Genomic DNA, 27,170 nt, shown 5'->3' with positions numbered 1-27,170 from the left:
ATATTCCAGGGGTAGCTTAAAACTGCACCCAATCCTGCCTCATTTAAATCGCTCGTAGAGAAAGGGTGTAAACAGCGTTCTCTAGCAAACATTAACTATCAATATTCTTCACCTTAAAAAAGAGAGAAACCTTTGGCAACACTGTAGATGAAGATAATTTCCCCCTTCTCTTTGCTAGAGAGCATATGGGATGGGAGGGAACTTTATCCATCATGAATAAACCTGAGCTCCTAGCCGGGCTCTCTGTCATAGGACACCAAGGGCAGAGGTCACCACTGCAAGCTGCAGGGTTCTCTAAGGCCCGTGCTCGGTGAGGCACCCATAGTTCATGCAAAAGAGGAATACACAGGAATTATAATAATTTAAATTTCTATCAGGGAAGTGAGCAATATAAAACTGAAACAGAACCACAAAGGAGCTTTAAGAACGTTTTGTAGACGGTATTAGAGAAAATATTTTGGAAAACTGTATGGAATCACAAAAAGGCAAATCTATAGGGAAAAAAAGAAGGAAGAAGACAAATGTAACTTATTTGATGGCTACCACAATACATTTTTACTCCCAGTAAATTATATTTGGTGAACGAAAGGGAATTCAGGATGGAATATATAGTAAACACATTCACAGCCATTATCTCAATCATTTCAAACAAAGTTGGAAACATTTTTTTCTATACTTTTATCATAAAATGCAAGTAGGTCCTACAATGCCAGCAAAATCAAAACAATTGCATGCCACTAAATTTGCTTGGTATATCTTTTGGCCAAATTAAATGTCCTCATTCATATATGAATACCATAAAAGACCAAGGTTTTATCAACAAACTCTGTATATTTAATTTTTAATTTTCCTGCATCTTCAGCAAAGGCTCAATTTATCTCCTGGTCTTTCTACTCAATCCCCAGCAATCTCCTGGGTTTCCTTTGCCCAATGAGCTGTGCAATATGGGGGAAACTACTTTTATGAAATATCATTTATACTACTCTAAGTAAATTAATTCATAAGCTAAGTCAGTTTAAAAAAAAAAAACTGTAAGACAGTCTGAAACCAATTCTTTTTTTATTTCAATACCCCAGTACACTAATCTACATCATCAAAAGCTGAAGGAAATGACCTGCTTCTGTCTCACATTTTTCCCCTAAAAATCATTTGCTCACCCAATGGTTTATACATATAGAGTGTACAAGATTCCTGGCACTAAGGATATTATTCTAACTTGCTGGCAAACTGGATATTTCAGTCTGAAATAGGATTCCAATTATGCAGTTACACATTTCCATATAGTGTCCATAGCCATCATAGATCAATTTTAAACTCACCTTAAGCCAGCACGCAAAAGAGTTCATTATATAAGAAAAGATATATGAGGAATGAGATGCTTCAGGACTCTCATCCCACAGAACCTCTGAACAACCAGCAAGAAACATCTTTCTTGAAACTGCAGAAACAGTTAAAGGGCTGCAGTAACAGGGTGAGTGCCAAATTAAGAAAAAGCCCACTCAAAAGCAGTAGGCTCTGGGGCAGGCCACGGTGGCTCAGCAGGCAAAGTTCGCGCCTGCCATGCCAAAAACCCGCGTTCAATTCCCAGTGCCTGCCCATGCAAAAGAAAAAAAAAAACAAAGAAAAAAAGCGGTAGGCTCTGCTGGGTGGCCCCTTCCCCACCCCTCCCCAGCAAGCTACAGGGCTGGGCCCCGCTCCCAGTGAGGATCCCTGGTCCTGATTCTGAAGGGCGCAGTAACCCTCATGCACATACTGGGAGCATGTATGTCTGGCTCAACCTGTCTGGTGATGGCCTGAGGGACTCACCATCCCAGAACTTAGCTTTCCTACAGAATGCTGTGGGGGAGCAGTCAGGTCCTGCTGCCTGAGGCAAGGGATTGCTGGCTGTAGGACATTCAGTTCAGTTCCTGGAGCTGTGAAGAAACCATTTCCTAGGGAAGAGGGGACATTCATACACATGTAAACAGGGAATTCCTAGGGCCACATGCACATGCCCAAGACAAGACGCATGCACAGAAAACATCAGGGAGGCCCCTATGCTTGGGCCTAAGCTATTTTCTAAACTCATTGTATGGGCAAGCCCTGAAGGTGTTTTCTTCTTTTCCTTTTTTTTTTTTTTTTTTACTGTAAGCTCCTGGGTATTCAAGGAAAGTCTAGCTGGATATGTTTTAAGGAACAGATGCTTCAGAATCTAAATTCCAGCGATAACACATCAAAATATCAAAATACCCAGGTTTCAACAAAAGATTACAAAACACTCAAAGAAACAGGAAGCTATGGCCCAGGCAAAAGAGAAGAGCAAAGCATTAAAAATCATCAATGAGTAAGAAAACATGGGTAAACAACTAAAGGAAATCAAGAAAATAACTGTGAGGTCCCAGAAAGAAAAAAGAAGAAAGAAAGGGACAGAGAGAATATTCAAAAAATTAAAAAATTAATGTCTGAAAACTTCCCAAATTTAATGAAATACATGAATCAAGAGATCCAAGATGCTCAACAAACTCCAAACAAAATAAAAACAAACAGACCCATGCCATAAATGCCAAAGACACAGAAAATTCTGAATGCCACAAGAGAGGAGCAACATGCCTGTACAAGGGGGCCCCACCAGGGTGAAGTGTTAATTTCTCCTTGGAGGCAAAGAAGGCAGTGGGAAGACATAAAGTGCTGCCTGCAAAAAAAAAAAAAAAAAAAAAAAAAAAAATGCCAGCCTAGAATTCTATATCTGGTAAAACTGTGTTTCAAATCTGAGGAAGAGTTTAAGACATTCCCAGATAAAAAACGCTAAGGGAGCTCATCACCTCTAGATGGGCCATGTGAGAGATGCTAAAGAGAGTTGTGCAGGTCAAAGGGGAAAGGACAACAGACAATAAATCAAAGCCACATGAAAACATAAAGATCTCCAGTGTGGGTAAACACGGGGGTAAATATAAATGCCAAGGCTACTGTAATTTTGGTTTTGAACTCCACATTTTACTTCCTACAGGAACCTAAAAGGCAAATGCATAAAATAAAATCAGTGGCTTTGGACTCATAATGCATAAACACATAATTTGTGCCAAGAACTACATAAAGTGAGTGGCGGAGGGGTACAGGATCATATTTGTATGCTACTGAAGTTACACTGGTATCAAAGCAAATGAGATTGTTACAGATTTAGGGTGTTAAATTTAAGCCCCACTGTAACTGCAAAGAAAACATTGGAGAATATATAAGTTCATAGGGACAGAAATTAGAGTACAGGTTGCTCAGGGTGGGAAGTTACTGAATAATAGGGTGTAGGGTTTCTGTTTGGAGAGATGAGAAAGTTTTAAAAGCAGAAGGTGGTGAGGGTGCTACAATGTTGTATGATTAAGCCCACTGAATGGCATGCTTAGGAGTGTCTGAGCAGGGAAAGTTTATGCTGTATGTATGTTCCCGCAATTAATAAAAAAATGAAGACAAATAAAGAGCAACTAAAGAGACAATGACAGCTAAATGCAATTCATGATCCTGGATGGGATCTAACAAGGGAGGAGAAAACGCTCAAAGGAACATTATTGGGACATAAGAAAAAAAATGGAATACAGACAGTAAGCTTTCTATCAACGTTAAGTTTCCTGAACTGGATAACTGCACTTAAGGGTGAATATCCTTGTTTATATTTCAGGATCATTTTCCAACAACATAATATACAGTTCTAAAACGTGATTTTAATGGTACACATTATAACTGCATTCAATAAAAACAAAAATACCCTAACTGATTTTTACAAAAAGATATGGCGAGATGATGAGCTACTACCAGAGACGACATTTGTTTTGCATAATGAAGATGACCAAATTTGTTTAAGGCTACCTATGAAGGCATATAATTTAATTTTGTGTTTGGTTTAATCAGAGAATATAAGAAGAACCAGACACCTACTGATGTTTCAAATAGGGAGTTTACTATGGCCTCAAGACTGTTGATCTCACCATCTTCCTGGTTTTAACAGAGTGTAACAACTTTATATCAACAGCTAATAAAATATGATCCAGATAAAGAAATCTAAATAATTATATTTCATTATGAACAGTATTTACATCATAGTTACTCTTACCCACATTTTAAGTTTCCTCTCTCATATCTATTACGTCTATGTTGCTAAACATACCAAAGTCAGGTCTTACACTTTGGGTCCATTTCTCAGAAATGATTTGGAAACAGCCTCAATTATTCCTATAAAACAATTCTAAAGATTATAAACAAAGGTCTCTTATTGATGCTACTCAGAGTTTTGCACCCTTACAGAGCAGCGGCTTTGACGACCATATCTTGGGTTTTTTAAAATAGCCTTAAGGATGCCAGGTGCAAATCAAAGTGGCTCATCTAATGGAATATTGTACTGCCTACACTACATCTCCCAACTGTGTCTTATATCTAGGAAGAACACACAGCTCAATTTTCTATTTCAAAATCATACACTCACTCTGTGCTCCACTCTAGTCATGTGTCAAGACCTTGTGGATTCAACTGCCAAGTTCCTTGGTGCTAAAGCTCAGCCATCCTCACATGGTGAGAGACCTATGTGTAAAGCTCTGAAATACCATTTGTTATTTGAGATTTTACATACATCATCAGTAGCCACATAATTTTTAATGGCTGCATAGACACTGGGTATGATCAAGTCTGATTCTTCTGTAGAATGAATTTAAATTTTCTGTTACTTTACTTTTGAAAGAATCTTTTCCATTTCTCCATATTTTTCTTCAATAAACAATGTCCTGTTTAAAGGTTCATTTGTGTACAGTCTGTATTTCTTTTATCACGCCCCACTGAGATGTCCCCGTTATCTCTCTACAAATGTGCCCAGTGTCCCCAGTTAGGGAAGCACATCAAGGGAGACCCTGCATTTTATATCCATCACTTTATATCCCCAGTGCTAGACCCAGTTTATGGCGAATAAGCTATTATATAACCTCTTACTAAATTTCTAACACCCCCACACATACAAAGACACAGACACATACACACACACCTCTAGCCACTAAAACAGAGCTGCATGGCCTTCTGAAAATTTTATTCAGACAAGGTAGGGAAAGGGTGTTGGGTAGAGGGTTAGAATTAAAGCATCGTCCATATCTACCACAATCCACTCACCAAGCATAGCTGATATGGTGCCCTTTAAAGGAGAAGAGCACACTGGTCAGCCTTTCCTAGCTTTACAACTGCCTGCTTGTGCAATGACCAGCTGCAGCCTTCACAGCCAGCTTTGACCGGAGCAAGTTACCCTGGGATGCTTCCAGAAAAAGGCCCCAAATTCCCCGTGATCACTTCTCCCTGCTTTACCTTCCACCTATCCTCTGGTAAGCACAAAAAAATAAATGCATTAAGTATATAAAGTCCAAATTTCTCTACATGCTATTTTCTCACCTCTTTTATTTGCTAACAATCCAGTATCTAGAATCATTTAATACTATAGCATTGTCTGGCACTTACTGACAATAAAACGCGGAAATAAACTTTGGCTAATAAAATTTTCCTAGTCCCTGAAGTTCACAGATTATACCTAAGCATTTCAGATGTTAGTCTAGGCTAAAATGCTGAAACATTTGAAAATGCTGAAACAATTGGTTCTTGATAAATCAAGTCATCCTTTAATAAAGCCCTTTTTCCAAATTACTATATAATTAAGTCTACATCCAAACATGCTTTGAGCTCTAGATTTGTTTTTAGTATGCCTTTTGGCCCTTCCTGTACTATCACTGCTGTGATGTCCTCCGGGAGTCTCTGGGGGAGATGAGAGTAGCACTTAGGGGAATTCACAGACACCCCTCCCAGCAGCCATTAACCGCATGTGGCTACTGAAATTTAATTAAAATAAAATGAAACAAATTCTGGTCCTCAGTCACACAAACCACATTTCAGGTGCTCAACAGCCAGATGTGACTAATAGCTACCAAATACTGAACACAGATATCTGGATACAGCAAGGACAGCACATTTTCATCATGATACAAGGTCAAAAGAGTGTGCTGGTCTCTAAAGGACTGTCTCAGCTGAGACCTAAAGAGAAAAGGAAAAGGGGACTGGAGGGGGAGGAGCTTAGGGAGATGGGAGCATCCATCCCTGAAGCTCAGGGAAGCAGAATACACACACATGTCTACAAATTTCTCAGCCCAGCTTATATGCAAGGCCAGGTCATAAAAGGTCCTCTAATTTATTTTGATTCATTGAGAAGTCACACCAAAATTTTCAGGCTATGCAACTTAGAGCCCCCCACTCAGCCCTTGGAAGCCACCAGAATGAAAGCACCTCCAGGTCTAGTTACCTATTTGCATCCACACCCATCTTCCTTATTTGCGTCAACTTATAAATGTGCAACTTAGAGAGTTGCACATTTCACAAAAAATCACTCACACTAAAATGTGAGTCATGGATCAGGAGAGGTAGGAAGGGTACACAAGACTGGGGCCAGGAACCCCAGAGAGAAGGCTCTTCCAGGTAAGAGACAACAGTGCAGCAAGGAGTGAGAGATACTCAGGAGGAGAACTACTCAACCATCTGACCTGGTTTCAGATGGGGCTGTGGAGGAGAAGGAAGGAGAATGCATGGCGACCAGCAGGATTCTGAGTCTGGGACACAAAAAGAAGCAGGGTTTCTTTGGGTTGGGAGAAGGGTGTGGAGAAAACCCATACATAGCTACTCAGTAAGCAGTAAATATAAACATGAAGAGCACAGGAGAGAAGGCTGAGCTGAAGATAAGGCTATTTAAATCAACAGCAGACGAAAGGAGAGCCATGTCCTGGAGGAGATGAGAGCACCCAGAGAACGTGTCTAGCGTAAGAAGAGAAAAGAACAAGGACTGAGTCCTAAATACCAACTCTTCAGAGCCAACCAGCGAGACAAGGAAGAGCGGAGAAAAAGCTGTAAGAAGAAAGGGATCAACAAGTCCCGATGCTATCGAGGAGGAAAGTCAGATGAGAAAAGTGTCCCACCAGACTTAATGAGCAGGATACTAGTAACTCTGCTAAGGGTAGTTTCCTTAAAGAAGTGGAGGCGGAAGCTCAAATGGTCAAGTTCAGGTGGTGAGGGCAGAGAAGGGCAACAGAGCCCAACGCCCATCACCCAGCCAAAAAGGTTAAAAGAAAACGGGCCGTTGCGGAAGTGGGTTGATGCAAATAAGGAAGATGGGTGTGGATGCAAATAGGTAACTAGACCTGGAGGTGCTTTCATTCTGGTGGCTTCCAAGGGCTGAGTGGGGAAGCCAGCGGAGGTGGTGAGGAGGAAGCTTTCACAGTCAGAGAGCACAGGACACCAGGGTAGGTCTGCCAGCCGGGCTCGGAACGACTCAGCCTCTCTAGGACTTCATTCATTTCCTCATTTGTACAACACAGATAAGACACCCCCCACACACAACGTCTAATTTATGGGGACAAAATTAAATGGTGGATATAAAGCACTTAACACGTTACGTGGCACATAATTAGAACCCAGAACAGACCATCAAGCATGTTCTGCTTCAGCATAAAACATTTAAGTATGTAAAATATGTCACCCAAGCACTTAAGCACTCTGGGTTTTGTTTCTCTGAGTGTTGAGAGGGAGGTGAGAAGCAGGTGAGACAGAATGGTACAGAGGCCTTCTAATCTCAGACACAAAGCAAACTGGCTTCTCAATCAGAAATACACAAAACGCAGCCGTCCTCTTCTGGAATCCATGCTTCTAGTGATCGAAATGTAACCAAAATTTCAAGCAGCACTGATAATTGACAAGTAAAAAGTGCTTATATATATTGCAATATGAACTACAGTTAGCAGTAATATTTTAATATTCCTTCACCAACAGTAACAAATGTACCGTACCAATGCTAAGGGTATGGGATATTTTGGTGGTGTTTTTTTTTTTTTGGAGTAATGAAAATGTTCTAAAATTGGTTATGGTGATGAATGCACAACTGTGATGATACTATAAGCCAGTGATTGAAGGCTTTGGATGGATTGTATGGAGTGTGGTATATGAATAAAACTGAAAAAAAAAAAGGATGCTAACATACAGATAAATCAAAAGCACATATGTTAGGTAAATAATCCAGTGACGCTTCAGTTTTAAGTGTAAAATTACCAGGAGCTAGAAGTAATTCCAAACAAACCACCCACCCCGAAAGATAAATTAGCCCCTGGGTTTTCTTTTTCTTTTAAATGCAATTTTATTGAGATATAGTCACACGCCATACGAATCATCAAAGTATGCAATCACTGGCTCACAGTATCATCACATAGTTGTGTGCCAACTATCAATGATAGCCGATCAACTTTTAAACATTTTCATCACTCCCAAGAAGAAATAAACATTAAGAAAAAAGTCCTCCTAAACCCCTTAATCCGCCCCCATTATTGACCTCCAGCATTGGTGAGATACTTTGTTAACTGCTGATGAAAGATCATTAAAATATTACTGTTAACATAGCAGCTCCTGGGTTTTGTAGTAAACATTGTGCATGTCTCACACCGACTGTCGTAAACCATCACTTCTTAGAACAGGTTCCTTGTGATCCACGACGTCCCTCGCCTCAGCGCAGCCAGAGAACACCTCGCAGGTCCAGAGAAGGGCTCCGCTCCTCCCAGGACCTTCCTGACGACAGGAGGGCTGGGCCAACACCAGAGCCACCGGAAGGGATTTTCTGCAGACTGGGGCCTCGCACACACGCGGCAGCACAACCCCTCCCTCCGACAACCCCTCCCTCCAGCCGGCAAAGCTGCTCCCTGGTACAGAACCAAACTCTCCCACTATCCTAACAATTTACAGCTCCGAATTTACCTAAAGGGCATCCTATAAACACTGGACTAGGAGCTGGATGCTGGCCATTTTCTTTCCATTTTCCCTTTGTTTGCTGAATCAGTGCAGGAGAAGAGTGACCCCCTCCAATTTCCTTTCCAGTAATAAAGTAGGTGCATATCAACTGGCCTCTTCAGGGATGCCAAGGAAGATTTTATTTCAAATTCCTATAAAAATATGCTTAGTAGTGATATAAAAGGTAGATCAAAATGTATATTCTCCGCTATGACTAATCCAAAAGGTCTAACTGGGGATGTTCCGACCTCCGAATTCCCAACTATTTGCTCTCTCAAGAAACTAGAGCTTTCTTCCCACTGTCCTTGACCCTGACTTCCACGACTTGAAAACCTCGCAGACCAAATGGCAGATGCTGCCTCCATCACACCTCCTACCCTACAACCCGCTTCTCCACCCCTGGAGCCTGCCCTTGGCACTGGTGGGGCTTCAGGGCCCAGTCTGCCCTGCCACCATCCCTGGCGCTCGCTGAGCGACCTGTCCCCCACTGGGGTCTGCACTAGGCACTGGCGGGGCTTCGGGGTACAGCCTGCCCAGCCGCCGTCCCCCAGGGCCCCTGCTACCACACTGGTGCCTCGCCCAGGGCTGGACTCCTGGGGGATCGCCTGTTCTTACCACAGTGGCTAGGATAAAGCAGGCGCAGGAGCTTGTTTGTTGAGGGAATAAAAGATAAGAGTTCTTTTCAATAAATAATCCACAAAAATTGGCGTTTCTAGTTCTGGAGTGGAAAGGCTAACTGGAAGGGCCTGAATCCTGCATTGGCACATGCTGTCATTTGGTTTTGGACTCTTCCTAGAGCACATCTGCCCTCAATTTTACATCTTTAATAGCCCTGGGTAGACCCCATTTCAACACAAGTTTATGATTTAACATCAGCATGTTCTCATCTCTATCTTTTATTGCCCGGTGTCAAAAATTAAGTTTATAGAAGTTCAACAGTTTATTTATAAAATCATCACCTCTCATCAGGGATTAATGATGTCCTAAGCGTGACAGTCTCTTCAACACTTTAGAAGATCTTAAGATGGTCATGGGGGAAAAAAAGAAAAAAAATAACTAACTGCCACAGGCGGGGGAGGGGCGGACAGGAAGAGCACATCTAGAAAGTCAAAAACCAGTTGTGCAGCCAGCTAGATCTGGCTCGAATGCTATCTCTACCTCAGGCAAATGAGAGCAGCTCTCTAAACTTCAGCTTCCTCCCGTATGAAGACCAGCACACAGTCACCTCCCTCCAAGAGCTGCTGAGAAGTGATCCCATTCAGTTTTCACACGTGGCTGTAAATAAACCGCCTTGAGCACTGTAGACAGTTGGTAAATGGTAGCTGTTCTCCCAGCGGCTCTGCACCAACTCGCACCCCACGCCATCTAACTTTTCTTGCTCCCCAGTGTCACCTACACAGCACAATGCACCTCTCATAGGAGCTGAGAGTAGGAAACTCCAATGCAGTTCCACCAGGTTCAGACCTCTTCTGCGGTATTAAAAATGAAAAGCTCCTTTTAAAAATCACAAGCCCAAGAAGCTTGCTGCCTGGCTAAGGCAGAGACGGGCCTGGAGGAAAGGGACAGCAAGGCTGCAGAGCAGCCAGTTGTCCGATTTAGGGAGACAATTCTGCTCTCATGGCTCTAGGTCCGTGAATCCCAGAAAGGAGAGCTAAGAGACTTAATCTAACAACCTTACAAGACAGAGAAGTGACACGCTTCGTTCAAGTTCACACAGCTGGGCAGAGGCAGAGGCCAGGACTTCTGGGCAAGGGTTTCTCCCAACTCTTGCTGGGTTCCGATAAATATCCTCAACTGTTGAAGAATGGGTCATCTTTGTCTTCACTTAGACAACTGGGTCTTCTCAGACTACCCAGGGGTATTTGTGTGTAGCTGGGAAAATGTTAGCAGGCATCTGATGCAAGGTGATTTTAAACAGCACACAACCTATGGAGTAAGCTCAAGTCATGACTTGAAGTAATTCCACAAGACAAAGTATAAAAACATTCTGGAAAAAAAAAAAAACTCTGACCTCTGGTGCTACCATTAAACTCAGTGCACTATCTCCCAAGGTCACTCCAGTGAAGGAAACAGCATTCAATTTACATAATTTCTGGTGTATTTCACGTTAAGTCAGCTATGTCATAACTTTTCTCTTCTAACCAGCAGAGTACTTACTTCCCCAAAATGTCACTGAGCAACCTTCTATACACAAGGAAGTTTGCCCTCTCTCTATGTCATTATTCCTAAACATTCGCAGCCCTTCCAGATGGTGGTTAAATGGCACAAGCCATTTGATTCAAGGTCAATGGACAAATAAAATGTTTTAGGGGCCAGGATAGAAAACCTGGTGCCTATTTTGATTAAACTATTACCAATTTTTAGTTAATTTCTAAGCTATAGCTCTAACATATAAAATAAATTTTCTTAAATAACCAAGGTAAGGACCAAAACATCTTTGTGCCAAAAATGTTTTATTTTCCAAAATCATATAATACAAACCATGCAGATGACAGGTGATTAAAACAAAGTAAAAGCCAACTACAGATTACACTGGTAAATACACAAACAATCAGCAGTGAAGGAAAAGGCTAGCTGCAAAGGTTTCCCTGTAGTCCGATGTTTGGATACAAAACCACTGCAGCAATGCTCTAAGTGGTTCTCAAAGTGTGTGCCTTGGGTTCCTAAGGCAATTTCAAGGGTTTCATAAGATTAATGCTACTTTCATAATAGTACTAAGACATTCTTTGTCTTTTTCTTTGTGTGAACAGTTACACTATGCAAAAGTAATGGTAGGTAAAACTGCTGTCACCTTTGCCATCAGAAATCCAATGTCCTAGCAGTCATTGTATTCTTTATTGTTAAGCACTCAGGTGGAGGGTAAGGGGAGTGGGGGAGGTTGGGGGAGGCAGTGTCACTTACCAGTGTCCTTGATGAAATTCTCAAGGAAAAGCACTTATGTGATTGAGCTGCAAGCTTTAACACGGAACACCATTTTTATTTGGGAAAAAAAATAAATAACCGACCAACTCTGGTCATTAAGACTTGAGTATCTGGCAGGTATTTTCTCAAAAATGAACAAAACAAGTATTTCTCCAAGAGAAATAATTGACAGTTTTATTGCCAACGATAAAATGCAGGCTTTCAAGGGAAAATCAGAATTTGGGAAATCTGTATCTACCACCGTTAACTTGACAGGTGGTACTTAAAAGACTTTTCTGATTAGATGGGTGGTGGTATTAACAAATGAGATTTTTAAATATATTATATAATAAAACGTGTCAGCATTTGAAAGATTTATGTAACTAATTGAACCCAATTACCTATGCATGATATTACAACACCACGCATGATGAGAGTCCCCAAAAGTGCAAGATACACCAATGGATTTTAATGAAATCAAATACAAAAATGTCACTGATCTGATTTCAAATTCCACAATGCAACTAACCTTTCTTAAACTATCCCCTGCAGAGTTCTGATATAGTTGTAAACTATTTGAGAAGGCTACCAAATATTCCTCTTTCTAACTATATATTTGTGAGAGGCCAGATTTTCTTCATGGTCTTTAACCAAAACGACACATCACCACTGAAAGCAGAGGCAGATATGAGAATCCAGCTGTTTTCTCTTATGGCAGGCATTAAAGAAAGCCACAAAAATATAAAATAATGCCATTCATTCTCACTGAACATTTTTCGCTTTGGAAAATAATTATTTTTCATAAAAATTATGTTATTCAAATTAAAATGTAATGGATTTATTGCTATTTTATGAATTCAATATATTTAAATGTCTCCATTTAATTTCAATTTCTAACGTAGTAAATACTGTAGATATAACTCACATAGATAAGGACTGTTGAACTGTTCGGGGTTCTCAAAAGTGTAAAGGGGTGGGTTGGCCATGGTGGCTCAGTGGCAGAGTTCTCGCCTGCCATGCCGGAGACCTGGGTTCGATTCCTGATGCCCGCCCATGTAAAAAAAAAAAAAAAATAGTGTAAAAGGGTGCTAAGACAACAAAGTTTGAGAATTACAGCTGTAAATGATTAGCTTCCTTATAATTAGTCAATAGCATGGCTGAAAATATACCTATATACCTATAATTACCCATATATTTAAAACTTTTACGTCATAAAGCACTTTAAACATAGTAAAAACATAAAGACCTTTAAACATAGTACCCTGGACATGAAAAGCATGGCCACAAATCTTATTCATGTAGGAGAACTAGAAACTCAGTAACTCCAATGTCACCATCACAAAAAAAGCCACAAACATCCTTGACAAGGAAGAGCTAGAGTAAGGAGCCAGATGCTATAATAAGGACTACAGGAATAAATGCCTGGCTTTCAAGGGGAGCCGGGATGGGGGATGTTGAGAAGAGAAGTGAGTAACTGGTAAAGAGAAAGCCCCAACAGCCAGCAAATCAGATAACCAGGCAGCATCCAGGGAAGATAGGGGAGGAAGGCCTTACTTTTGCTTCGTAGTTTACAATTAAAATACTTTGGCATTCATTCATTTGTTCTCTTTTTGCAAGAATGCTGTGTTCCCCTACCCGCACCAACTATTTTATATCAAGATTGCAGGAGGACCCAAGAGCATTTATTTATGAATCTTGCTTCAATAGCCCCATGAGATAAACGGCACAAACAGTATTCCCATTTTACAGATGGTGAAACTGTGGCTCCGAGAGCTGAAGCAACTTCCATTGCTGAATGGAAATGCCAGACTCCTACCCAAGTCTGCCCACCTCTTGTTTGAGATCTCTTTGAAACCAGCTAGAGCGGAGTTCTCCAACTGTGCTCCTACACCAGCACCACAAATCACGAGGGAGCTAGTAGCAAGACCTACACAGAGCTACTAAATCCAAAATCCTAGGAGTGAGCCCCAGCCATCTGTGCTCTGACAAGTGCTCCAGGATGCACTAAGCACTGGCCTAGAAACGATGATGCAGAGGTCAGGTCCCTCCCTAAAGCCAATGCTGCTGGTCCAGACCTCACCCACAGAACCAGCAGCATAAAGAAACAAAGAGAAGCTGTCAAGACCCAAAGCAACTGAAAGGAGCTCATGGTAACTGAAGTAGGGAAGAGAGGAAGGAAAGAGAGTAATTTATCACACCGGTACCCAACGATGATGGTGGCAGACACTGGGTATTTCCTCCTGTGCCGGCCCGTGCTAAGACTTCAGACACACTATTCATGTAATCCTTGATATCCCGCCATGGGAACAGAAACTGAGGGTGTGAAGGTGAGCAGCCTGTCAACAGAGGCCTTACTGGCAGGAGGCAAAGACGGGAATATACCAATAGACCGCATCCTCTCCTCTATACCGGAAGAGCACAAGGGACATGTCCATTCTGCAGTCACAGGCGAGACGACAGGAGCTAGGGGTGGGCAATGTAATCCTCAAGAGGACAGGCTGAAAGGAAATACGAAAAGACTGGAAAGCACACATGGGAAGATACCCAGGGCCTCTGGTACCTATCAAGTTGGTAAAGACCAAAAATATCCAGAGAGGTCAAGTTAGGAAAAATGTAGCACTTCTGGGGGAAGTGACGTAGGAGGACAGGTCATATTTAAAGGAACATATTCTGTGACCCCTATAACATTCCCTTCTTAAGAACTTCTCCTAAAGGTGCTCAGAGACGTATGAAAAAGGCTAATCTTTACCACAGCACTGTTTTCGATAGTGAAACACTGGAAATGACCTAAATATCTACTGAAGAGGGGGGTGGAGATGAATGAAGTTACATGGATATGATGTGGTCATTTCAGATCTGAAAAGATACGTTAGAGCACTATGTATGGATACAAAAATATCAGCCCCAAAATCTGAAAAAAGGAAGTCGCATAGGTGTAGTATGTTCACACTGTGAAAACTCGCCTCCCACTAAAAAGCCTATGAGGATAAATAACGTACTGCATCTATCAGGTGTGGGGGTCTGCATTTTCTACTATGGCTTAAATATTTTAGAGTAAGCATTATGACTTATAATCAGAAAGATATTAGAATATAACCGATCACAATTTCTTTCTCTATGTCAAACAGATGGAACTCCCATGCAAGCTCTGATGCTGCGAGCTGTGCTGCCCTGGCTGGGCCCTGAGTGCCGCAAAGCCTCAGTTTTCTCCAGGTAAGGGGGCACGGCCATGGGGTCAGGGTACATGGTGCCAGCCCGTGGGAAGGACACTCCTGCCCAGCAGTGTCCGAGTTGCACTCACACACCAGTCTCTTCCCAGGACACCCAGAGTGCCCAGTACAACGAGTTGATCAACCAATTATTGATAGTCGAGACAAACTGTAGCTAACATATTTAATCAGTTCTAGTTATAGAAAAATGGGTCAGTCTGAGACTGATATATATTTCGCTTTGAAGGAAATTTTGAAAAAATATAAATCTTTGAACCTTCACATGCTCCAAATATTTGAAAGGTATAAAAACAATCTCCCTATCTAAAATCTCTGAACAATTGTGGAAGTTCAAAATGAAAGATGTCCCCAAATTTTCCATTGTTCTGCTTTGATTTCAGTCCATTCATCTGAAATCATAATTCAGAGTTAACTAAATCAAAGGAAATCTGTCATCTCCAAAGCTCCCCCTCCACCAATTGGCACATTCCTTCCCATTTCTCAGTGTTATGCAGCACTCGAGTTGACAATCCAAATTTTAAGATGCCGTCCATGGACATAAGGTCAAACTTAGATCTTAGATATATCAATTTCCTACCTGCACACACTACAGTTTAGTGACTTAACCACTAGAGGGGCAGCAGGACCAAATGGAAAGTAGCAGTGAAGAAAGTGGGGGCAGCCTACCATGCCACCATCAAGGTCCGTGTACACTGGACCATAGTCACTGCCTCTCTAGAGAAACAAAGTATACAGTGCTGATCGACGCACTGAAATAACAGACATCAAGGAATGGAGCTCTAAGAAAAATTCTATACAATGGTATTGCCAAATCTAATAACGAACAGTGTTGAGGTTATAACCAGCAATAAGTACCTAAATGAAAGCACCACAGTAATACAATTCCCTTTATTTACAAGGAAGCAAATCATTATAATTCTAACTTTGCAATAAACAAAAGTTGTGAACAGAATTCTAATAATTTCATACATTAAGACAGATATATGACTCAGACTTGTACATTGAAAACTATGAAATGTTGCAGACAGAAATAAAAGACCTAAATAAAAAGAAAGATATCCCATGTCCATGGATCAGAAGACAGTATTGTTAAGATGTCAATTCTATCCAAAGCAATTTCCAGGCACAGTGTAATCCCGACCAAAATTCTAGTAGCCTTTCTTACAGAACAAAACAAAATTGAAAAGAAGACCAAAGTTGAAGGACTCACACTTCCCAATTTCAAAATTTACTAGAAAAGCTACTAGTAATCAAAGCAGGGTAGTACTGGCATAAGGACAGACAAATACACCAAAAGGATAGAATTCATAGTTCAGAAATACAGCCAAACATCTATGGCTAATTGATTTTCAACAAAAGTGCCAAGCTCACATGATGAATAATCTCTTCAACAAATGGTGTTGGGAAAACTGGATATTCATATGCAAAAGAATGAAATGAGACCCCTACCTCTCACACCACAAACAAAAATGAATTCAAGATTCGTCAATGATGTAATTATAATAGCCAACGCCAGAAAATCCTTAGAAGAAAACACAGGGAGAAATCTTCAGGACTTTGTATTAGGCAATGGATTCCTAGATGTGATACCAAAAGCAAAAGCAACAAAAGAAAAAAAAAAACAGATAAATTAGAATTTGTCAAAATTAAAAACTTTTGTGTATCAATGGGGATTATCAGGAAAATGAGAAGACAACCTATGTAATGGGAGAAAATATTTGGAAATGATGTATCTAACTACAATTTAATAATTTAAAGATTATTTAAAGAACCACTACAACTCAAGTAACAAAAAGACAAACAATCCAGTTTAAAAATGGGCAAAGGATTCAAATAGATAGCTATTAAAATGGCCAGCCAATAAGCAGGTGAAAAGATACTCAACATCATTAGCCATTAGGAAAACGCAAATCAAGACCATGAAATAGCACTTCACACCCACTAGGACAGCTATTATAAAAACAAAACAGAAAACAACAAGTGCTGGCTAGGATGTTGACACACAGAAACTCTCATACATTGTTGGTGGCACAGCCACCAACACAGCCACTGTGGAAAACAGTTTTGGCCATTCCTCAAAAAGCTAAATAGAATTACCATATAACATAGCAATCGCACTTATAAGTATATGCCCAAAAGAATTGAAAACAGGGACTCATACTTGTATGCCAAAATTCAGAGCAGCATTATTCACAATAGCCAAAAGGTGGAAGCAATTGAGGTATCCATCAACAGATGAACAGATAAAAAAATTTGATAGGTACATAATGTTGAATATTATTCAGCCATAAAAAGGAATGAAGTTCGGATACATGCTACCACATGGTTGAACCCTGAAGACACCATGTTGAAAGAAATAAGCCAGACACAAAACGACAAATGTATGATTTCACTTATATGAAATACCTAGAATAAGCAAATTCATAGAGACAGAACACCGATTACAGAGGCTAGGGAAAATGGGATATTATTGCTCAATGAGCACAGAGTTTCTGTTGGGGTGATGAAATATTTTTGGTAATGGATGGTCGTGACGGTAGCACAGTATTGTGAATATAATTAATATCGCTAAATTGTACACATGAAAGTGATTAAAGTGAGAAATTTTGTGTTGTACATGTGTTATCATGATAAACAAGAAAAAAGTGATGCCACACAAAATGCAATGTGGTCCTGAATTGAATCCTGGGGTAGTAAATGGACATGAGTGGAAAAACTGGCAAAATCCAAATAAAGCCTGCAGTTTAGTTCACTGTAATGCAATAACATTAATTTCCTAGTTTTGACAAATGTCACATGGCCAGTTAATACGTTTAGACCAGGAAAAACTGGGTGATGGGTAGATAGGAAAACTCTGTACTATCTTTGTAACTTTTCTGTAGGTCTAAATTTACTGCAAAATAGTTTTTTTATTAACACATACACAGAAGGACTCACTTTTTAAAAAAGGCTCAAAAATGAGAGAAGGAACATTCCAAGGTTGGAGTAGGAAGATCAGGAAACGGTGGAGAAGTTAAGATCAGCCACCCTCCCCCAATATGAGACCCTGAGGAAGGACACACCAATGCCATGCATTATTTCAGCAACAAAAAAAACCAAAAGGCTAAATCTAAATCCAAACATGAGCAAGAAACAGAATTCACTAATTAGGTTGCTAATTTGACTACCTCAAAGAGAAAAGATGTCTTCAATTCCTGAAAGCCACAGCATTCTAACATTTGCCATCTTTCTTGTAACATTTCGTAGTTATAGGGTCCCCCCAAAATGCACACTACAAAGAAGAGAGCAAAAGACTTTTTTCCCTCCAATGATTAGCTTCCATATACTTTCAAGCAACAGATATTTTTCAAGGACCTGCCACATGTGAAACACTGTTCTAGGCACTGTGGATACATCAGTAAACCTCACAGGTAATTCCCTGCTTCACGGAGCTTAATTAAATCTAGTGAGGATGGAATATATCAATTAAATAAGTAAAACAGAAGTAAACAAGAGGTAAGTGCAGGAGGAAGATCACAGCTGTGAAAGGAGGTGGAAGTGCTGGCGAAAGGGGCTGCAGCATGAAATGGGGTGCTGAGGAGGGGACTTCATGGAGACGAGGACCTTGGGGAGGCTCCAGAGGAAGCTTCAGAGAAGCCAGCTCCAGAAGGAGGAGAGAGGACTGCAGAGCCGGGACCCAGGGGAGCCCTGGAGACAATGCTGGGGTAGAGGGCACAGGGACCACCGGCATTCCAGAGGGCTGGGCTGTAACTGGGGGAGAAGGGGGCACTGGAATGTTTCCAGCAGAAGAGGGACACGATTGGGTTTAGGGTTTGACACAGGACTCTGGCTGCTATGCTGAAAACAGACTGAGGGAGCAGGGGCAGAAGCAGTTGTTGAGAAGCCACTGCACTCCCACAGGCAAGAAGTGACGACCGCTGGGGACAGGGTGGTGGGAGCAGAGGTTCTGTATTTAAGTTTTGAGGGTAGAGCCCAAAAGATTTGAGGACAGAGTTGGTGTAGCACGTGAGACATGGAACATTCCAAGGTTGGAATAGAAAGTCCAGGAAATGGTGGAGAAGTTAAGATTAGCCTGGAGAATGTTGTGAAGTATTTTAACACCTGCCACCATTGGCAATGCACAGTCCTGTGCAGTAGGCTGTGAAGGTACAGGGTTAACTCCTTTTATAAATGAAGGAAGGGTGGTTCAGTGGTTAGAATGCTCGCCTTCCATGCAGGAGACCTGGGTTCGATTCCCGGACCACACACCCAGAAAAAAAAAAACAAATAAATGAAGGAAGGAAGCTTGAATCTGAAGTTTAGTGTCTGTCTATTATATATAGTGGTATTAGAAACAAATAAGAATCTAAATTTAAATTTCCTATACCTGTATTTAGGGTTTCCCCATTATATCCCATGCCTATATTCTGTGTTTTTCTTTTTCTCTACGTAAAGTGTTACCATACACACAAAAAGGAAAAATCTTGTTCTAGGCAGCTTCAAAAGGTTAGCTGTGTTCTAGAAGAAAAACATGAAATTGTGGAATTATAGCCCATATCAAACTCTGAAATCTGTTCTACAACTAATTGTTGCGATATACTTTGAAATTTGTTGCTTTTTTGTATATATGTTATTTTTCACACACACACACACACACAAAAGTAGAAGTATAACAGAAAAGATAGGATTTAACAAATGAATATGACTACTAACTCATTATATTGATATATTTTTTTTTTGGTCTCCAGTGTCTTGGAGCACAGCTAGAAGAAAAAAGGCAAAATTGTGGAACTGTAACCCATACCAAACTTTAAAATCTGCTCTATAGCTACTTGTTAAAATGTACTTGGAAATTTATCGGTTTTTTGGTATGTATGTATGTATGTATATACACATATTTCACATACACAAAAAAAAGTTAGCTGTGTCAAAACAAAGAAGACAGCCCCCCAGGGAGGGACCTTTAGTGGACAAGGCTCTCTCACTGTGAGCCCAGCTGCCCCCAAAGGTAGGGAAGTCCCTGTCAACCAACAGACGCTGGGTGCAGGTGAGGCCCTGTGTGCACTGGCGAGTCCCCTGGCTGAGCTGGAGGCTGCAGAGATGCTGAGCTGATTCTCTCTGGGAGACCACCCAATAGGAAGGGCAGCAATGGCTCACCCAGCCCTACTAACCAAACACACTGCGGTCTAGCCCAGGAGGCCAGCTCTTCATGCACACCTCTCGGTGGAAGCAAATTGTGTCAGTGTTGCTGCGGTGGATTTTTAACATTCCCTGTAAAATTCTAACCTTTTTCTCTGGTCAGTTTCGCCGTGATCACAGGAGACACATGTTTAGCTATCCCATCAATCGGGAAAACCAGTGCTTCAGACAAAATATTTCTCTCTCCAGCTCTCAGTCCCTGCCGGCAGAACAGTCTCTGCGGTGTTCCCTGCCCCACTTGCCCTGTCCAGCTGGTTCAGTCCTTCCGTCTGCTCACACACCTGGCAGACATCTAAGAGGGCTCAGCACATAGCTGGCACTGGAACAGTGCAGGCAGACACGGAACAGGCAGTTGCAGGTACACTACCAGGAGCCCACCTGATAGGGGTCTGACCAGAGCTATAGTCCGGGAAGGTCTTTCTGAGCGACAAGAGAACCGAAGGAAGTGCAGGAGGCAGCCAGGTGAGGGAAGACAGGTGAACAGGGCTGCAGCCCAGTGAGTGGCCACCAAAGCGATCACCGAGGCAAGAGAACATGGCGCACACAAGGCTGTGAGCAAAGGGCACTGTCGCTATCCATGGGTAATGCTGGCAGGCGTGGGCCAGGGTCCTGGGGGAGCTGGAGGGGTGAGATAGACAGTGAAGTTTTGACTGTGCCAAGACAACAAGAAGCCAATGCAGGGTACTAAATGAGGAGTGACAAGATCAGAGACATAGTTGTTTTTTTTTTTTTTGAAAAGTCACTCTGGTTTCAGCATGATGCTTACTTCCTGATTTCTTCCCCTAGAGTGTGTGTTGGTTTGTCCCATACAGCAATCACTTAGAAGAACTCCTAATCACTTTCTCCACCTCCCCAAAGCCTCTACCCTCTAAGTGCTTGTTACACCAACATCCAAAGAGAATGTTACTTCCTAAATAAAATAATGTTTTGATCCTGCCATTCATTCACATTTCAGAATTCTGTAATTGCTCCTAAAATCAAATTAAGCCTACTGATCCTACCTGCCCAACTACCTATCACCCAGTCCATGCTAGTAAAGAAAATATGCCTTACTATTCTAGAAAAGAAAATATACTTATTACCTTGCAATTTTAAAAAAAAACTTTCTAAAATGTCCACACATGCTTCTGCAGTCATTTAATTTGGAAAGAGTCTTTTTCTTTTAGTGCTATATACTGAAATATGCAAAAAAAAAAAAAAAAGTAATATGATGTCTTGGATTTGCTTCTAAATAATACAGAAGATAGAGAAGCCAGTGAGTGGACAAATGAAATAAGACTGGCCATGGGTTCATGAATCCGGGTAGAAGGTACAACATGGCTGATTCTATTCTGTTTACTTTTGCATCTGATAGAAATGGCCCATGATTTGGGCATCAGAAGCATCTCAGAGTCTTTTAACTCCATCTATTTTTATTTTTATTTATTTATTTATTTTAACATGGGCAGGCACCGGGAATCGAACCCAGGTCCTCTGGCATGGCAGGCAAGCATTCTTGCCTGCTGAGCCACCGTGGCCCGCCCTAAACTCCATATAAATTCATTTTTTTTCTCCTGGTACTTTTCTCCATAAAAATGATGCTGCTCAAAATGACACCTAACGTGCCCAAGGAGATGAGGCTGTGGCAATTCCATCAGTGAATGTTCTTTAAGAGAAAATCATGAGTTCAGAGCAAGTTATTCAACAAAACATTTGTAATTATTTTTAAAAAACAGTCCTGCCTAAACATCTTCCTCCCACGAAGTTATTTTAGTCAAACAGTTCAACTTGGCATTTGCAGCTTTTAAAAGCTACAGCTGATTTGTGTTAACAGGTATTTATGCATTTCCAAACAGCCCTCTTAAATAGCAACCACAAATCTTCTACTTCATTGTTAATTCATCGATAAAAGAAAAATGCTCAATAAATGTAATGTATTGAATTTCAAGCTTGAAATTGACATGGAAGGTTCTCTAGCTTACTGGCCATTGGATGCTTCTGTCTTTAGAGTAATGCATATATTTTAATCCATGAAGGTTTAACAGAGTATTTAATGCTGCATAATAAATGCTACATTCAGGAGGAAAAGCAAAGGGCAAAAGCGTCCTCCATCTGCAAAGGAAGAACCAATTACTAGTGCCCCCCTAATATCTCACCCCAAATAATTATCACTTTTCGAAATAAAATTACACTAATATCTCTAAGTCACGTTATAGTTCTATTGTAGGCAATTAGAGGCTGCAGAGAAATTTCGTGTTCAGCATCTTTCGGCCAGCGTGTTTCACCGACTGGGTTCAGTTTGGTGGCTCTTCCTGATAATTAGTGCAAGGGATAACACCATTTCCACTCCTTGCTCAACATTTAAAGTCAAAGTCATCAAATAACGAAAGATTTCATTACCACCCTGTACTGACAGAGACCAATATTAATTATTATTTGAATTAACCTCTGAGCCATGGTTTTCATCAGTACTCAGAAAAGACAGGGACAATTTCTAATTACATGCCACCCTCATTATAAGTCATGAGGCCGCAAAGCTGTATCTGATGAGGCTGCTTTGCCTTGCCTTGGAACTCTTTTGGACTCCATTATAAACCTTCTCAGATCATCCACATGGAAACAGAATTGTGCAGGCCACGGAGATTCTTTCTCCAGGAGTTACAATTATTTCCCCCCCTTTAAAACTGTGGTGCTGGACTGCACAGAAGTCTTTTAGCAACAGTCCTTAATACGTGGTCACCAGTTATTCTGTGTTGTTTTACTCTAAAGCTGAACAGTACAGCCTGTTATTAGTTTCCCTTAACATGACTTTGGAGCTACTAATAAGTAGAGCAGAACTGAAGGGAATACTGGACTATTACACAGAACTTTTTAACAGGATCTTAATTGGTTCTATTTTATTTAGAGTAAAAGTAAGTTATGACATGACAGGGGATAATGTAACAGCAGCAAGGAGTAAAAAGTGACATAACAGTTTTATTTCTCTCTTTCAACCCCATCCCGGTCCTAGTCTCCAAAGTTAATCAACTTTAAAAAGCTTCTTATGTGCCTTTCCTGCCTACGTAAGTGTGTGCCAGGTGTATGTGCACAACCTAGGCTTTCCCAACCTGCTTTTAAGCAGGAACCTGGGAGGTGGGGGCACCGGCACCCACCGCCATCTCGGCTGGGGCCCTCCCACAGGAGGCCTCTGTACTGCACTCTTGCATCCACACTGTGGGGTCTTCATACACATTGCATACGATTCTTAGAAAAATGTGCTGCCTTTAAGTCCAAAAGGCTTCAGGCTCATCACCCATGACACAAATATTCACATTTAAAACGCCTCAAGATTAATGATTTAGGTATGGCATTAGGTGAACCGTAACACAATGTCTAAATACAGGGAAGGGCAGATTGAAAAAACAGATCTATGACCCAACAACAACAAAAGACACTGCGTTTCTGAATCATGATTAGAACTGGATTTTAAACGTATCAAATTCAATTGGGGGTGCACGGGTGGTTCACTGGTAGAATGCTCACCTTCCACGCGGGAGACCCGGGTTCGATTCCTGGACCATGCAACCCCCCCCCCCAAAAAAATTCACTTGTGTGTTAGAATGGCAATTTACCATCAGTTAGTGCAATTGGGACAGCAAAGAAAGGAAAGATGCTCATTTTCCCACAAGCAAGGAGAAAGAAATAAATGGTATATTTTGAATGAATGCCCCCTTGTGCAACTTACTCAGTATATGAGTACACACAGGAACATCAAGGCCCCTGTTCTCCATCAGGTTAACAGCTAGAGAACGAATGTTGTTTTGTGTGACTGAAAAGAACACTGCTGCTGGAACTGACACCGCCAGCAAAACAAAGGAAAAGAAAAAAATGTAAAGTCTGCACAAGAATTCTAATGAATTAAGAGCATGTATTCCAACACCTAAAATTTTGTTCAAGGAGTTGCCCACCCCATCCCATCCCCACTTATGTATAGAAAATAACTTTTTAGATAAGGAAATGTAAAGAAGAAACTGGTGTTTGGAGAATTCTTTCCCTAAAAACGGAGGAAAGTTTTATAATCACTCCAAGAACAGGTATCATAAACAACTTCACTAAAGAAATTAAAACCTGAGATTTGAAAGAATACCCAAACTACTCTTAAGAAGCAGCCTATACCCAGTGCATGGGTGGTTTAGTGATAGAATGCTCGCCTGCCCTGCAGGAGACCTGGGTTCAATTCTCTGCCCATAGACCGTCCTCCCCCCCCATCCCCCCAAAAAGCAACCTATATTTGTGAATCTCTGCTCTTAAATACCCACTATTAATAATAACTATAAAGGCCTGATTTATGCAAATGACCATATTAAAAGACACATTCTAAACTGCTCTGTAGGAGAATCGCAATTTTTAAATATCCCTTTCTATCATCACTTCTACAGAGAACAATAAATTGTAACTAAAGTTTCCTTTCACCCTTAAATACAGTTTCAATTTCTATTAAGATACTTAAAAAAGCACAGAGGATGTCAGACACTGTGCTAGCTGCACAGGTAGGTCCCGGAATACAGAGGAAACAAGGTATCCTTGATGAACTCAGAGTCAGAAGGGAAGCCATTAGGCCAATGTGATTTAAGGCTGTGAAAACCTGGTTCAAAGGTAACAGCTTTTTACCAAACAACAGAGCTTTTACTTCAATTTAACCAAATGCAAACCTTCTACTATGGGCGGTTTGCTGGCTGCTAAGAGGATACAAAAATAATACAAGCTTCGGTGATTCTTATACTATATTTATCTTCCCCACCTTCCTCTAACACATGCTAACTTCTAGTCAAGTATACACAGGATTTGCCTTTCAGGGAATTCACCATTTTATCAAGTTAATCAAAATATGACAAGCCGCACAAATGTGCCTAGGTTAATTATTAGGTAACTTCTGATGTGACCATCTACTTTAGAAGTCAGATCTTAAACCTTGACAGCATAATTAGGAAAATATTAATCAAAAAATATATACTAAAATAGCCCCCAGATTGCCTTCAAGAAGTGTATTACGTACCAGAAGAAAACAGGAATGTAAATAAATCCGTGCACTACACTCTCCCAAATTCTGCAAAAGCAGCACGGTGCAGGAAGAGGGGGAGCACCAGGACGAAGCCTCCCAGAAGGAAGGGACACGTGAGGGTCAGGCGGGCGGGTCTTTGGCCTGGGCACCTGAGAGCTTGGTGCAGCGAGGCCCTGCACAGGCATGTGTCCTGAGAGCCCCATCTAGCAAGAGGACAGGTGCTCGAATAACTAGAAAGAGAAGACGAGCCAAGGGAAGGAAACTGCATTCAGCTGAAAAGAATCAGAAGTGGCCGTGCTCACGAGACAGACTTCGAAATAGGCTTTGAAGAGGAGGATGCTGCCAGGCAACGATGGGTGCAAGCGGATAGAAAGGGCCCTTGAAATAGGGAGAAACAGGTACAGAGACAGGGAAGAAGGAAACTACTGGGTGGGCTTGGCGATCATGAATAACCCAGGGAAGCCTGCCTGCGGGCTGTACTCAGGGGACAGTAGGTGTGATGGTCAGACAGCCGGGAGGGCGGTGAGAGCGGAAGGCTGTGAACGTCAGGGGGCAGCCGCCACGCCGCTCTCCAGGGGCGGACGCCGGGGCAGGCGTGCAGACTGATGAGGTGTGGGCCCTGAGAAGCCACCACGGATAATCGGCAGTGCTCAACTGTGTGTGAACGTGGTGGAAAGGGGAAGTTCAGAGTCATATGTGTCACCAGAGGGAAAGCCAGAGGTTAAAACACGGGACTGTACAACTCGGCAAATCTTGCGGTGGCTGATGACTGAGATTAACAGTCCAAATTTTAAAAATGTCTTCCATGGACTAGAACAAATGGACAGCATTCCTACAAGGAATTAATCACAGAGGGGTCTATGGGGGGGGAGCACCTATTGCAAACTATGGACTATAGTTAACAGTAATATCTTACTATTCTTTCACCAACAGTAACGAAAGTCCTGCACCCAGAGCAGGGGCCAGTGATGGGGGCAATGAGGGGCACGGTGTGTTTGGGTTTCTCTTGTTTCTGGTTTTTTCTTTTTCTTTTCTTTTCTTTCCCTGGAGCAATGAAAATGTTCTAAAATTGGCTGTGATGATGAATGCACAACTGTGTGATGATACTGTGAACCACTGACTGTAGACTTTGGGTGGATTATGTGCCATGTGACAATATCTCAATAAAATTATATTTTAAAAAAAAATCCCCATGGAGAGACAGAGAATCCATGTAAGAAGTCTTTGCAACAGTCCAGTTAAGAGGACTAGTCGATGCTGGAAGGTGGGAGGAAACCAAGACACACCACACCAGGGGTACACAGCCTGCAAAACTGGACAACTTTCCCAACAAGGGTTCAAAAGGGAGAGAAAGTTGAAGATGAAGTGGAGCCTGAACTCCTGGGTCACTGGAAGAACTAGATGCGGACAATCAGGGGGGAAAGCAGGATGTGATTTAGAGCATCCAACACCCCAATCCCAGCTCTCACCGTGCCCTGACCGTGCCCAGACCAGTGTGGACACTGTGGGGATTCCCTGATGCTAAATAAACCCAGGTGCATTCAAAACGCCCGCCTCGAGCTAATCTTCACATCTCCTCTCTTCCATCCAGACCAACCGCTTCCTGTTTCTCAAATACAACACTTTATTCCTTTCCTCTTCCTCTCCACTCCAACACCTGCTATCTCCGAGGATCATTCACTCTTTAAATCCTACACAACAGGGAATCCCTCCAAGGGCCTACACCCCCAACACTTTAACTGGCCATGTATTACAAATGTCTAAGATCTTAATGCTTTGACTGACTAGACACTTAGTGTTTGATTCCAATTTGGAAGGGCAGAGCACAATGCCTTGCCAAAGTAGACCGTCTATAGAGCCTGGTGAGTTCTCTCTCAATAGCTACCCAGCCCTGCTGATCAGTCCTTCAAAATTACTATTGAGATCCCTCGAAGAGGATTTTTATAAGAAGAGCAACATGCAAACTTTGTTCATTAGTCCAATCTATTAACCAGTAAATGAGATACTGGTTACATTAAGAGACATAG

The 27,170-nt window shown here is 41.5% G+C and overlaps 1 protein-coding gene across 2 annotated transcripts in view; it reads right to left on the bottom strand.

Annotated features, from left to right (window-relative positions):
* Positions 1 to 27,170, bottom strand: part of CHD7 (chromodomain helicase DNA binding protein 7) — a 197,471-nt gene that overhangs the window by 141,370 nt on the left and 28,931 nt on the right. Inside the window, exon 1 of one of the 2 annotated variants that reach the window (XM_077166843.1) lies at positions 12,641 to 18,715. The exons of the other annotated variant lie outside the window; for it this stretch is intronic. The gene's annotated coding sequence lies outside the window, so the exon portion shown is untranslated. Of the gene's footprint in view, positions 1 to 12,640; positions 18,716 to 27,170 lie in introns of those variants that run through there. 2 annotated transcript variants of the gene reach the window in all.

Source organism: Tamandua tetradactyla, chromosome 6 (genome assembly GCF_023851605.1).
Source record: "Tamandua tetradactyla isolate mTamTet1 chromosome 6, mTamTet1.pri, whole genome shotgun sequence".
In the NCBI taxonomy this organism is placed as follows: Eukaryota; Metazoa; Chordata; class Mammalia; order Pilosa; family Myrmecophagidae; genus Tamandua; species Tamandua tetradactyla.
The sequence above is the reverse complement of the archived record's forward strand: the minus strand, read 5'-3'. Positions and strand labels throughout refer to the sequence as shown.